Source organism: Lactuca serriola, chromosome 1, assembly GCF_051521515.1.
Source record: "Lactuca serriola cultivar US96UC23 chromosome 1, Lser_US96UC23_V15, whole genome shotgun sequence".
Classification (NCBI taxonomy): Eukaryota; Viridiplantae; Streptophyta; class Magnoliopsida; order Asterales; family Asteraceae; genus Lactuca; species Lactuca serriola.
The window spans coordinates 201,570,084-201,582,062 of record NC_136408.1 but is presented as its reverse complement, the minus strand read 5'-3'; the positions used below and the strand labels follow the sequence as shown (position 1 = coordinate 201,582,062).

Genomic DNA, 11,979 nt, shown 5'->3' with positions numbered 1-11,979 from the left:
AAAACATCACCCTCTCAGTAAACATCTGGGTGATCTCCCTCACCGACTTTGTACCCTGTCTTAGATCCAAAAACCCCTAAGCCAACCTCTCACGCTCAACCCTAGGAATGTAGCGAGAGCATAAAATCTCCCTAAACTGATCCCATGACACTACAGCTATCTGCTCATCAGAATACGACCCCGTGATGACTCTCCACTAATCCTTTGCTTCGGACCTCAGCAGGTTCAGAGCGCTCCTGACCTTCTGGTCAGTTGGGCAGGAACAAGTGAAGAAACATGCCTCCACGTCAGACAGACACCTCATGGCTACAATTGGGTCTTGTACTCCATCTAATGTTAGGGGCTTCATGTTATCGAAGTTCCGATACTTAAACACTCGTCCTGGGCCAACACCCACAGCCGCCACAGCTGTAGAGGCTGCATTAATAGTAGTCTCAGAAATGGCTATGTGTCTGTCATCAAAGTAATCCATCATCGCGGTATTGATAGACCCGAACATCTCCGGAATCTATCCTCGGACAATCTCAACCACCTCCTCACGGATGATCTCTCTGACGTGATCCTCTGTTAATGTTGGCCTATCCTGGCTGCCAGCTCCCGATCCTGACCCGGATCCAGTCTGAAATCGCCTCGTAGTCACCATATTGAAAACATACCAGGAAGATATCAGAAATTCCATATAATAACCAGGAACCAACTCCCAAAAAAAACCCTAGGGGTTGTGACTTCTTTGCTACGCGTATGGGTCATGTGCTTTCAGTAGTATGGGCCCACACTACCTTCAACACCTACCCATATTTGTCTCAATGGTCATCACAACACCCTAGATATATACATAAGCATAGGCAAGCGCTCAATCTGTACTCCTAGAGGAAGGCTAAGTATCTCACAACTGGCCAACTGACCCCACACAACTCACCCATGAAACTTCCACTAACCCTGTAGCACCCGTGTATGCTAGCGATGCATAACACTGGGCCCTATAGACATTCGAATATTCGATCCTACCCGAAGCCCTTCATAAAACAAGAACAATAAATAAGGCCAAACCAAACATTCTCATGCTATAAGATCTTAGTTATATACAACCGTGATGCATACACTAAGCAACTCTAGTAATTATGTCAACTGCATATAAGGAAAAACCTAGGCTATCAGACATCATATAATAAGGAAATTCTATCATGCAATTCCTGAAGATCCCTAACCTATCACTAGCCTGTTGTTCTAACATATCATAATATCAAATAACAGTACGGTATTCTGGGGTCTACTTATTGGCTCCGGCTGATCATACACATCGTATCCTCCTTTAGTATTTGAAAACCATTTGAAACCATTTTAAAATAATTTTGAAAATCTTTTCCTTAGTTTGAGAATGGATTCACACGAGTGTTCATCCAATTCACTCAAACCAAAGCTCGGATACCAACTTGTAACATCCATAAAATTCATGAAAATTTTAAACTTTTCAGACATTCCATAACCATCCATTGTGTATAGATTGTTTTCAAAATAGTTTAACATTAGAGAAATCCCATAAATCATAACATAAAATATGAGGAGGTGCACGAGAAAGCCTTCGCCTTCCCGCGATCATTAAAAGTACCTAAAATAAAATCCACAACTATAAGCACGAAGCTTAGTGAGTTCCCCCAAAATATCTGCACAACAATAACACACATATAATAACAGCATACTATGGGCCCAATCAACCGTCGTGTTGGAATGCCCCAGGCCCTTAACCATCGGGTTGGAATTCCAACATAATATGGGTCCAATCATCCTTGGGATGGTATTCCCTCAGCCCACAACCATCAGGATGGAATGCCCACATACTATGAGTCCAATCATCCTCGAGATGGAATACTCTTGACCTATAACCATCAGGTTGGATTGCGCACATACTATGAGTCCAATCATCATCGGGATGGAGTACTCTCGGCCCACAACCATTTGGTTAGAATACCCACATACTATGAGTCCAATCATCCTCGGGATGGAATACTCTCGGCCTACAACCATTGGGTTGGAATGCCCCGGTCAGTTGGCTCATGTGCAGAGCAGAAAAGCCTTAACAACCAATCAAAGATATGCACATATATCAGATAATCACATAATAGTCTACAGACAGTCAAATCGATCTATAGATCACTAAGCATAATAACATCTTATCTACAAGGATACCAATGTAACAGATCATAACCACATAGAAACATCCTATCTACCAAGATACTCATCTAACAGATCATAAAAGTAATAAAGCATGATAACAATCCAAAGGGCCAGCCTTGGTGCCTACGACCTTTCAGTATAGTGAGAAAAACTCACCTCATAATTTCGAACTGAACTGAAAACCTCCGGATGCTGACTCACCAAAAATATCGAACTATCACAATATATGAACACTAATTAACAGTTGGAATATAAATCTTGGCTAAGGGCCAAACATAGGGTAATAGTCCATTTTACCCATTCCCTAATTTGGGCTACAGCCCAACTCCAAATCTTTTATCCAAAGGTCCAAATATACAAGACCCATAATTTGCACAATTTGCCAAATTGGGCCCAACTCTTTAATTGGTTGTCATCCTAAGGTCCATTTCCATAATTAGCCCAAGACACTTCTATTCAGAAAGTCCAACAAGGACCCAAGCCAAATTAGCCCAAATCTAAAGCCCAACTCGCAAAAACACATCAGAGGGTGTACGCTAGGCTTACCCCAAAGTAACGTAGGGTGTACGCAATCCTTGCATTGACTGGAAAACGAGGACGTTGACTGCGTATGTAGGGCGTACTACTCTATGTGGGGCATACCCTCACTGTATTCAAAACAAAAATAATTTCTTAATGCCTTAATCCCATATTCCTGATCCATTGACCAAATGTGTCTCAGAACCATAAAGTCTCAAACTTTAAGACTTTGGACGTCCAAAGAGTCCTTAATACATGGTCTTAATCCATTAAGTCCTTTATACCAATTGCATGAGACATTTATAGCCATTGGGACTTCATTTTATAACTTAGAACCCTTCCTAGTGTCTGAAAGGACAGCTTAAAATGTCCAAAATGAAACATGCCTTATAATGGGACTTTATGGAACAAAAGAATGCAAATAAGCTACCAAGGAGATATCCAGAAGAAATAGACCCAAAGGTAGCAACTTTGTACATTATGGAGCTCTTAAAACAAATGATGAACCAAGATCTACAATCCAATCTTCCCTCCTTGACTTCTTGATACAAAAGCTTCTCTTTTAAGGCACATAAACACTCTTATAAGCTCAAAATGCTCATTGTGAGTCTAGGGTATTCTCAAGACAGCTAAGGGAGGTTTGGAGGCTGAAAGAGTGAGCCAACGTGTCCCATAATGGTGCTTAAATACCCCATAAAACCTAAAAGTTAGGCTCTTATCCAGAGACACATACTGTAGCACCCCGTTTTAGAAAGTACTTTGGTGGCGGTATTGGAGGGCCAGAGTATAAGTGATTCGGTCTTTTAAGGGCCGCAGGATTTATTCGGAAGGTTTTAAGGCCCGAGAGTGTAGATAGGAGCGTAGGGCTTCTCGCCACCTTTTCGTAGATATACAGTTCATTGGAAACAGACTTAGATCGAAGGAGTTATAGCACTTTGAAGTTCCTGGAAGAATTGGTCCCTGAAGGGGAAAAACTTGCATTTCAACATGCATGCAAAGGTGACAACTGGGTAAGTATGCCCATCGTAAGCTGGGGTACGACCAGCTTAGTAGAGTAAGAGGATCGCGGGTGTAGGAGGAGTACGCCCAGCGTATCGAAATTATGCCCAGCGTACTCCCAAAGACCCTGAACCTTAATTTTGGGAATAACCATTATATAAAGAGCATTATGGCTCACATTCTAGCCCCTTATCAACCTCCCCAACCTCAGAGAAACCCTAGAACGCCTCATCCCGTCATCCTTGGGTAATCCTGACCTAGAGAAGCTCATTTTGGTGGTGTAAGCTTGAAAGAGGAAAAGAAGAACTTGGCAAAGAAGAACTTGGGAAGTTGGAGCGCATAGATCTGGGATAGCATCATCATCTGGAACTCCTTGGAGGTACAAAGTTCATAACCTTACCTAAGAGTGCTTAGATCTGGTGAGGTTTAGTTTTGAAGTAATTTTGGTCCAAAAGTGGAAGCTTTATAGCCCAAATCCGATCTCCAGACCAAGGGTTGCAACCCTTGGTGCTAAATGACTCCCTAGAATAGAAAGTTGACACCTAGATGGTCTTAATGGATTCATGCAAGAGTTAAGACCATCTTCATGGAAGTAATGCATCATTTTTGGAGTTTCGGTTTCTTTGGGATAAGTAAAGTCACCAAGTCAGTGACTTTATGGATTAGGACGATGAAAAGGAATTGGATCTGTAATTATAGCTTTTGGATCCGAGTAGTAAGCACTTAATGAGAAAGGGACTTAACAAAGAAGTACGTTGAGCATACATCTAGGTACGCCCAACACACACACCATTTGGCCAATACTCTTAGCGTACATAGGAGTACACCCAACGTACTCATCAGACTTGGGTCTTGCAAGTTTTGGGCCTCGGCTTGGGCCATGCAATGGAATTTTGGTTCTTTGGACCTTAGTGGGCCATCAGGAGTCTGATAGTGTGGGAAAAGAAGATGGTTGGCCTTAAGGTAAAGCCCATTAGGGTATTGGTCCCAATTTAGAAAATTGGGCCATTAATGGGCCACTAGTGGGTTTGGGAAGCCCATCCAGTGTTGGGCTTTTTATATTATGATTTTGAACCTTAGATATGGACCAAGTTAGACTAGGGATAAAATGGTCATTTTACCCTGAGGAGGATTATTGCTCTGGACTAAGTGATATTTTAGTAATGATAGCTCGGGGAGTCGAGAGATCAGCAGTTCGGGGATCTGTTAGCTAGCAGCGAGAGGTATTCATAGGATTCCACAATCAACCTTGCAAGGTGATTTTCCTCTAGCAGGAACGGGTCTAAGGCACCAATGATGGCCCTTTTTTGTGTGTTAGTGTATGCCAGATTTTGATCCGATGTCGGGGTTAGCCCGATGCAGTTTATATGTTCCGGATTTCAGTCCGATGTCGGGTAGTACCCGAGGCAGTAGTGTATGTAGCATACTTGTTGTCTTTGTGATACTTATATGTACCTGGTAGGGAGGTGAGTGTGGGCGGATGCCCGTATCTCATCACTAGCTAATGTGGACGACGTTCCATATCTCACTAGTACCAGAGTAGGGGCGGGGCACAAGATAGGTGGGGCCTTGAGACTAGCAGTTACAGTATAGCGATTGTTTGTTATGTATTAGCATGATTATATGTTATTATTGTATGTGTACAACGGGCGGGGCCTAGTAGAAACAGATATGTATACCGAGCAGGGCTCGATACTGGGCGGGGCCTGATGCCAGGCGGGTCCCGATGCCAGGCAGGGCCCGATGCAGCAGGCAGGGGCCTAGTATATGTGTTTATGTGTATGGTATATGGTAGATTATGGAGCTCACTAAGCTTCGTGCTTACAGTTTTCAGTTTTGGTTTCAGGTACTTCCGATAGCGTAGGGAAGAGCTCAGGATGACTGCACGGCACACACCAAGAAGCATTAAAAAGAATACGTTTTGATACTCTGATTTGATATAACAATGTCCGTTTATGAATGACATGGTTTTATTAATGGTTTTTAAACAAAATTCTTGGTCTATGTTTTTTGGGATGTTTCAAGTTAGTATTAGAGCCTTGGTTTAAGGGATTTGGGCACACTCTCAAGTGTGTCTGAACTCAAACTGAGGACTTGGTATGAAAATTTTCAAAGGAAAATCATTTTTGTAAATGAACCTTGAGAAAAGAGAAAAGAACTTTGAAAAAGAGAAAAATGGTTTGGTGCATGCAATCAGCCAAGCTCAAATAAGTTCTCCCAAATTACCAATACATGTTTGCTTAATTATGATATGCTTATGAGAATTGATTGCTAGATTAGGAATGAGGATCTAGGATGATGCCTTATGTCCTTGTTATGTGTATGAGCTATATGTTTTGCATGCTAGTACAGATTCCTGATAGGTGGATAGAATAGCTTAATTATGCTCTAGTTAGATTTTCCTTTTTGTCTGAATGCTACTTTCTTTGTGCTTTGTGGGACTCTGAGTGATGGGAGTTAGCCATTAGGTGAATACGCCAAGTCACATGTCATCAGGGTTAAATAATCTCAGAGTGTTGGATTTGTCCCTATTGCTCAACTCTTGTTCGAGTCTAACCGTTGTATGGACGAGTCCTTTACTCGAAGGATTATCTGAGCCTCGTCACATGTGATGGTATTCAGGTGGTGGCTAATTGGCATTATGAAGATGCCTTCAGTAGCTGAGGATTGGGTTCGGGTTGGAGGTTACCCTAGGACAAGCCTAAGGTGAGAGTAGTGTTGGGAGCAGTAGTAGTAGTAGTAGTAGTAGTAGTAGTAGTAGTAGTAGTAGTAGGGACTTTGTAGAGTCGAGGCAATTCTTGAGGAAAGTACGGATAGATCTGGAAGGTAGTATGGGACCGTACTACTGAAAGAAGAGGATTCGTACTCGATTCGAGAAGGGCTAAGATAAAACCAGGGAACTTGTAGAGCGTGTGTGATCCCTCAGTAGTGATGAGTATTCTTATGATAGTTATGTTATATTGTAGAATGGTGACGTTGCGTGAGAGACCAGTGGACGGTTCAGGCGCCGGTGAGGGATCAGGCTCAGGTTCAGGAGCCGAGCAGCTCGGGGAGTAGATGAGAGAGTTTTTATCAGCAGAGATTACTCACAATATTCTGGACCAGACTTTTGTGATCTTTGGTACGGTCAAGGAGGGTATATTGGAGATTTTGGATGAGAGGTTGGGAGCCTTCCCCGCTGAGATGGTGGCCATGATGGTGGCGCGTACACTGACATTCCGAGAGTTCAGAGCTTGTAGAGCTTCGGATTACCATGGAGCCAGGGACCCCATTGCTAGCAGCAGATGGTTCGCAGATGTCGCCAACGCTTTTCGCACTAGCTGGTGTCCCCAGGGGGACAATGTCCGACTTGCCTCCTGTCTCCTGAGAGACAGAGCGCATGATTGGTCGAAGGAGGTTGGACATGCTATTGGAGATGATGACGCGTTAGCCACAATAACATGGACTGATTTCTCGGCTAGGTTCAAGGTGCAGCAGTTAGTACAGGAGTTCCAAGACCTCCAGCAGAATACGGAGTCAGTGGCGGAGATCACCTCCAAGTTCAGAGAGAGAACCCTTCTTGTTCCGCAATATGTGGCGGATGAGATGATGAAGAAGGCACGGTACCATGAGATGTTGAGGAGTAAAATCAGACAGTTTGTGAGCCGGTCCAGCTGCAAGACGTTGGAGGATTTGATTTCTCGATCCAGGGAGAGGGAGATTGACTTAGAGGCGGACAAAAGAGGGAACCAACACTACAAGAAAAAAGGCCTTTTACGACGCTCATTGCGCGTCGTAAAAGGCTCAGACGACGCGCAAATGCGTGTCAAGGAAGGCCCTGTCATAAAGAGAGACGACGCGCATTTACGACGCTCATTTACGACGCGCAATTACGACGCGCGTTTACGACACGCAATGCGTATCAAGGAAGGCCCTGTCATAAAGGAAGATGACACGCATTCGCGTGTCGTAACCTTACGACGCGCGTGTTAATGACACGCAATGCGTATCAAGAAAGCCCCTGTCAAGAAAGGCCATGTCATAAATGAAGATGACACACATTTTTGCGTATCGTAAATTTAAATGTTTAAAAAAAATAAATTTATATATTTATTAATTTTTAAATTAAATTTGCATTTAATTTCTCATAATAGAAATAAAATACCATATACAAAAAATACAATCCATTGCATAATATAAAATAAAATTTCATACTCAAGAAATAAAATAAATTACACAAATTGTAATGTCATACAAAGAATCATTCAAATGTTAAACAAAAATAAAACATTGCTAACATGGGTTATACATTCCTATAAAACTAACAAATAATCATACAACTCTTTTTCTTACTGGAAAGGAATGTCAAACATGATTACAAGTATCCCTTAATCTTGATTACTCACCTGCTTAAGTAGAATGTTGTTGTTGAGAAGGTTACCTAGCAACAGAGAAAAACACAACACCTCTCCCACAATCACAGCATCATTTACAGAGAAAGGTTGTCAATTACTTTCATTAAGATTTTCATTCAATCACAAAAATATTAAATAAAAGGGTGAAACAGTAACTTACTTGTGATAAGTTGATCTCCCTTAGAGCAAACACAGCTAAAGCATTGAACAAGACCCTATTTCCCTCTTCTTTTAAAGTTTCCAGAATGTTTAGAATGCTCTCCTTACTCATAATATATAATCAATAATCAGATTGAATTATATATTATGAGTCAGTAATAAAGTACATGTAACACAATAAAGTATTACTAAGGAACTTATGAGTTCAAATATTATTTTTTACACTCAGATGCCAAAATATTTTATGTTATTCTTCTACAAGTTGAGAACCAACTCAAACATGAAAGATAATAGTCCATCTGGCAGCTTTTGATGACATGGCAAATGAAATTTCTCAGAGATAGAATAATACCTGTACTATTAAAATGATGGCAACCACAACAGGTGGTCCAATAACTACAGCCAAAAACATGCCTTTAATCATGTCTAGAAAGAAAAGAAAGATTGTTTGTTGCAATCATAAATCCCATGTGTTACAAACTTATATCCAAATTTAAATTAAATAAAAAGAGAAAACTGTAAAAACAAATTATATCCAAGGTAATACACCATACAACAAAATAGCAAAGTCCATCAGTATTTTTCAAAAAAACACCGTTTTCTTAATTATTAGAACACATTAGGAAAGCTTTATACTCTTTGATTTAAGAAGCTAAGTAAACTATAAGAAATCCACAACAAAAAGAAACTATAAGAAATCCACAACAAAAAGATTTGAAACTTACATGTCCAGTAAGAAGAGGGGTATCAGCAACAAGCTTGAAAGCAACAGGCCTTGGAGTACGCACAGGCCAAGCCTGCAAATAAAAGGTGCATCAAGTATAAAAGAGAACAAGGAAACTGATATTAAAAACAAGAACTTTGATCATTAGAATAAAAGAGAGAGAGAGAAAAATAGAGAGGGAAGAAATGGAATGGAATGACTCATTCTATTCCATTCCATTCTATATTCCAACCTTTACCTTGTTTTCTTATCATTATCAGTTGTATCTGCACCTCTTTCATTTCCTGCAAGATTTATGAACGAAGAATGGCATGTGATCGTGAAGATTCCTCATTTGCATCTGTTGTCCCTGTGATTGTAAATTAGTAAAAAAGTACAGAAAACATGAGAATTTAATCATTTATATATTGAAATTTGTTAAATATGAGGAATGATATAACTTACAGGCAAACGATCCCAAACAAGGTGATGATCATTTGGTTTGAGGTGATAATAAGAGCATCCAAAAGCAACAGCAGCCACACCAATGTAAAAGCATGTCCAACCACAAAGCTCACCTTGTAGACTTAGGCATTTTATACCAGGCAGAATCAGGGGCAGTATAAACCTGAGAAGTGGATGCTACTTTGTTTAATTGTAGTTATCACTATTATATAGGTCATCCATAAAAGTTAAAAGGTATACCATTTGAAAGAGAAAACAAGAAAAAGATAAAAAGTGTTATCTGTTAAGGATGAAAAGTGGAAAGAGTAGCTCTTTAAAAAGATTGACAAAATCAGAAAATATATTTCCGTTAACTTGTTAACACAAACCCCTCGCTTTATCAATCTTTTATACGTATATCATAAATCCAAAAAGTTATCTACGTTGAAACCCAACAAACCAAGTTTCAACAAACATAGCAATGGAAATGGAACACCCATGTTAAAATATATACAAGATGAAGGGCATAATCGTCAATCTACCATCGACATATCCCAGGTGCTTCTGTCCTCAACATTGATATCGCCTCTTCATACTTTGAAGCATATACAAACCCCCACAGTTGCACACATTGACATTCATATCAACTCAACTTATGGAAACTATTTATATTAAATTACACTTTTGGTCCCTGAGAATCTCTAATTTTTCTGATTTTGGTCCCAAAAAGTTTTCTCTTGCAACTTTAGTCCTTATTTGACTATTTTTGGTCCCGAACCATTTTTTCAATTTTGGTCCCCAAAAATTCTCTTACAATTTTGGTCCTTTGAAATTTCTTGTAGAGTTTCAGTCCTTGTTCTAAGTAAGATGACCATTTTTGGTCCCTGAGTATTGCTGATCTTTTCAATTTTAGTCCCAACTCATTTTACTTGGAACGAAGAGTAAAAACATTACAAAAACCCCAAATAACGATCAAATTTGCAAGAGAATTTTGTAGGACCCAAATTGAACAAAATCAGCCATACTCGAGGACCAAAAATGTAATTTTTGCAAAAATAAGTGAGAGAAAGCACCTCAATTTCCTTCACTTCAAATTCTTGGGTGTGTGACAAACAAGAGTTACCATAAGTTTCTGAGGCCAAACTTGACCCATTCAATCTGGGGAAAAAAATATGCAAATTGCCAAATTACCATATTATCCCTCAAAAAGAAAAATAGGAATGATGCAAGTGCAACACTCTTACAAGTCACTATCGAGATACAATGCAAAATGATTTCCCCCACCAAGCACTAAATACTCAGTTGAACAAAGAGTAAAATACCGATTCACCCCTAATAAATGCACAATTAACATAATAAATCCCAAATAAATATTAAAATTATAAAAGATTTTTTTATATATTATCAAGAAAATGCAGTACCTGTGGGGCGATATATAACAGGACGCCCTGGTGTATTTGTAAACACAAATGTATCATTCGATCCCTGTATAGTATTTACTCATCATAGTGAAAAAGGGTAGAAAAGTCTTTTGTCAACATATAGAGAAACGAACTTAATTAAACAATTACAAACCTGGTATCTTTTCTTTGTTGATGGTTTCAAAGGTGCCTCAACTAAACCACCAAACACTGCACCTTTACGATCTCCAACAACCTGAAAATGTTTAATCAAGTTTCAGTTAAAGGGTAAAGTTGACATTTTGCATAGTTACTGAAGACAAGACATTACCAGTAGACTTAACCCAGGGCAAAGATTGCTTCTTCTATATAAGGTTGAAAGAGATATGCCATGCCTCCATGTACTAACATATAAAAAAGATAATGATATATCAAGATTCAAGAATAATGTGAAACTGAAAATATGATGAAGATGAAATTTTACCTGTATAGTAAGACCCATTTCTTTCCTTGACTGAGAACAGGAGTGCAACATAAAGATCAGAACGTGTATTTTCTGTCATAAGTTGTGAAGGTTCTGACATTTTTGGAAGTTTATCAGAAGGAAAATCTGAGAACAAGAGCCTCAACAAGTGCTCCAGTTCCACCAACAGGGTATTCTAAACTACAACCTGGTTTATACCATTCTGCAAACATATAAATCTGCAAATATGTGGATATATATACAGGCAAAAGATTAGACATTTAGAGAACTATAAAATATGAAGGAATATAATGGATTCTGTTTGGTTGGAATGGAATGGATGAGGACATGTGGTAATGGAATAGCCCATTCCATTCCTTCCTCAATTCCATCATACCAAAAAGTAAAACTACCTTAAAAGAAACTTTTTAATGTATGATATGATTATGTACCATTTCTGTTGAAAGAACACCATCGGATTTCACTCCAGCAAGTAAGAAAGACAAAAGATCCACCCAATTTGTAATGAAAGGATCTTTGAGTCCCAATGAATCAACTATTTCTGAAAAAGGGCGTAAAAGCTTTGTGGCACCAAGAACACCTTGAGGTCCCATTTTTGCAAATGATTTTAGGAGTGGATATGCATATCTAACTCCAGCAGTAGAAACAACTCCCAAATCACCTCGAATAGATAAAGGTGGCAAAGCCATGGCAGCTGCAGAT

General features: G+C 39.6%; 1 pseudogene; it reads right to left on the bottom strand.

Moving 5' to 3' along the window:
- Positions 1-10,343: 10,343 nt before the first annotated feature.
- Positions 10,344-11,710, bottom strand: LOC145065490 (uncharacterized; annotated as a pseudogene).
- Between the last annotated feature and the right edge of the window lie 269 nt (positions 11,711-11,979).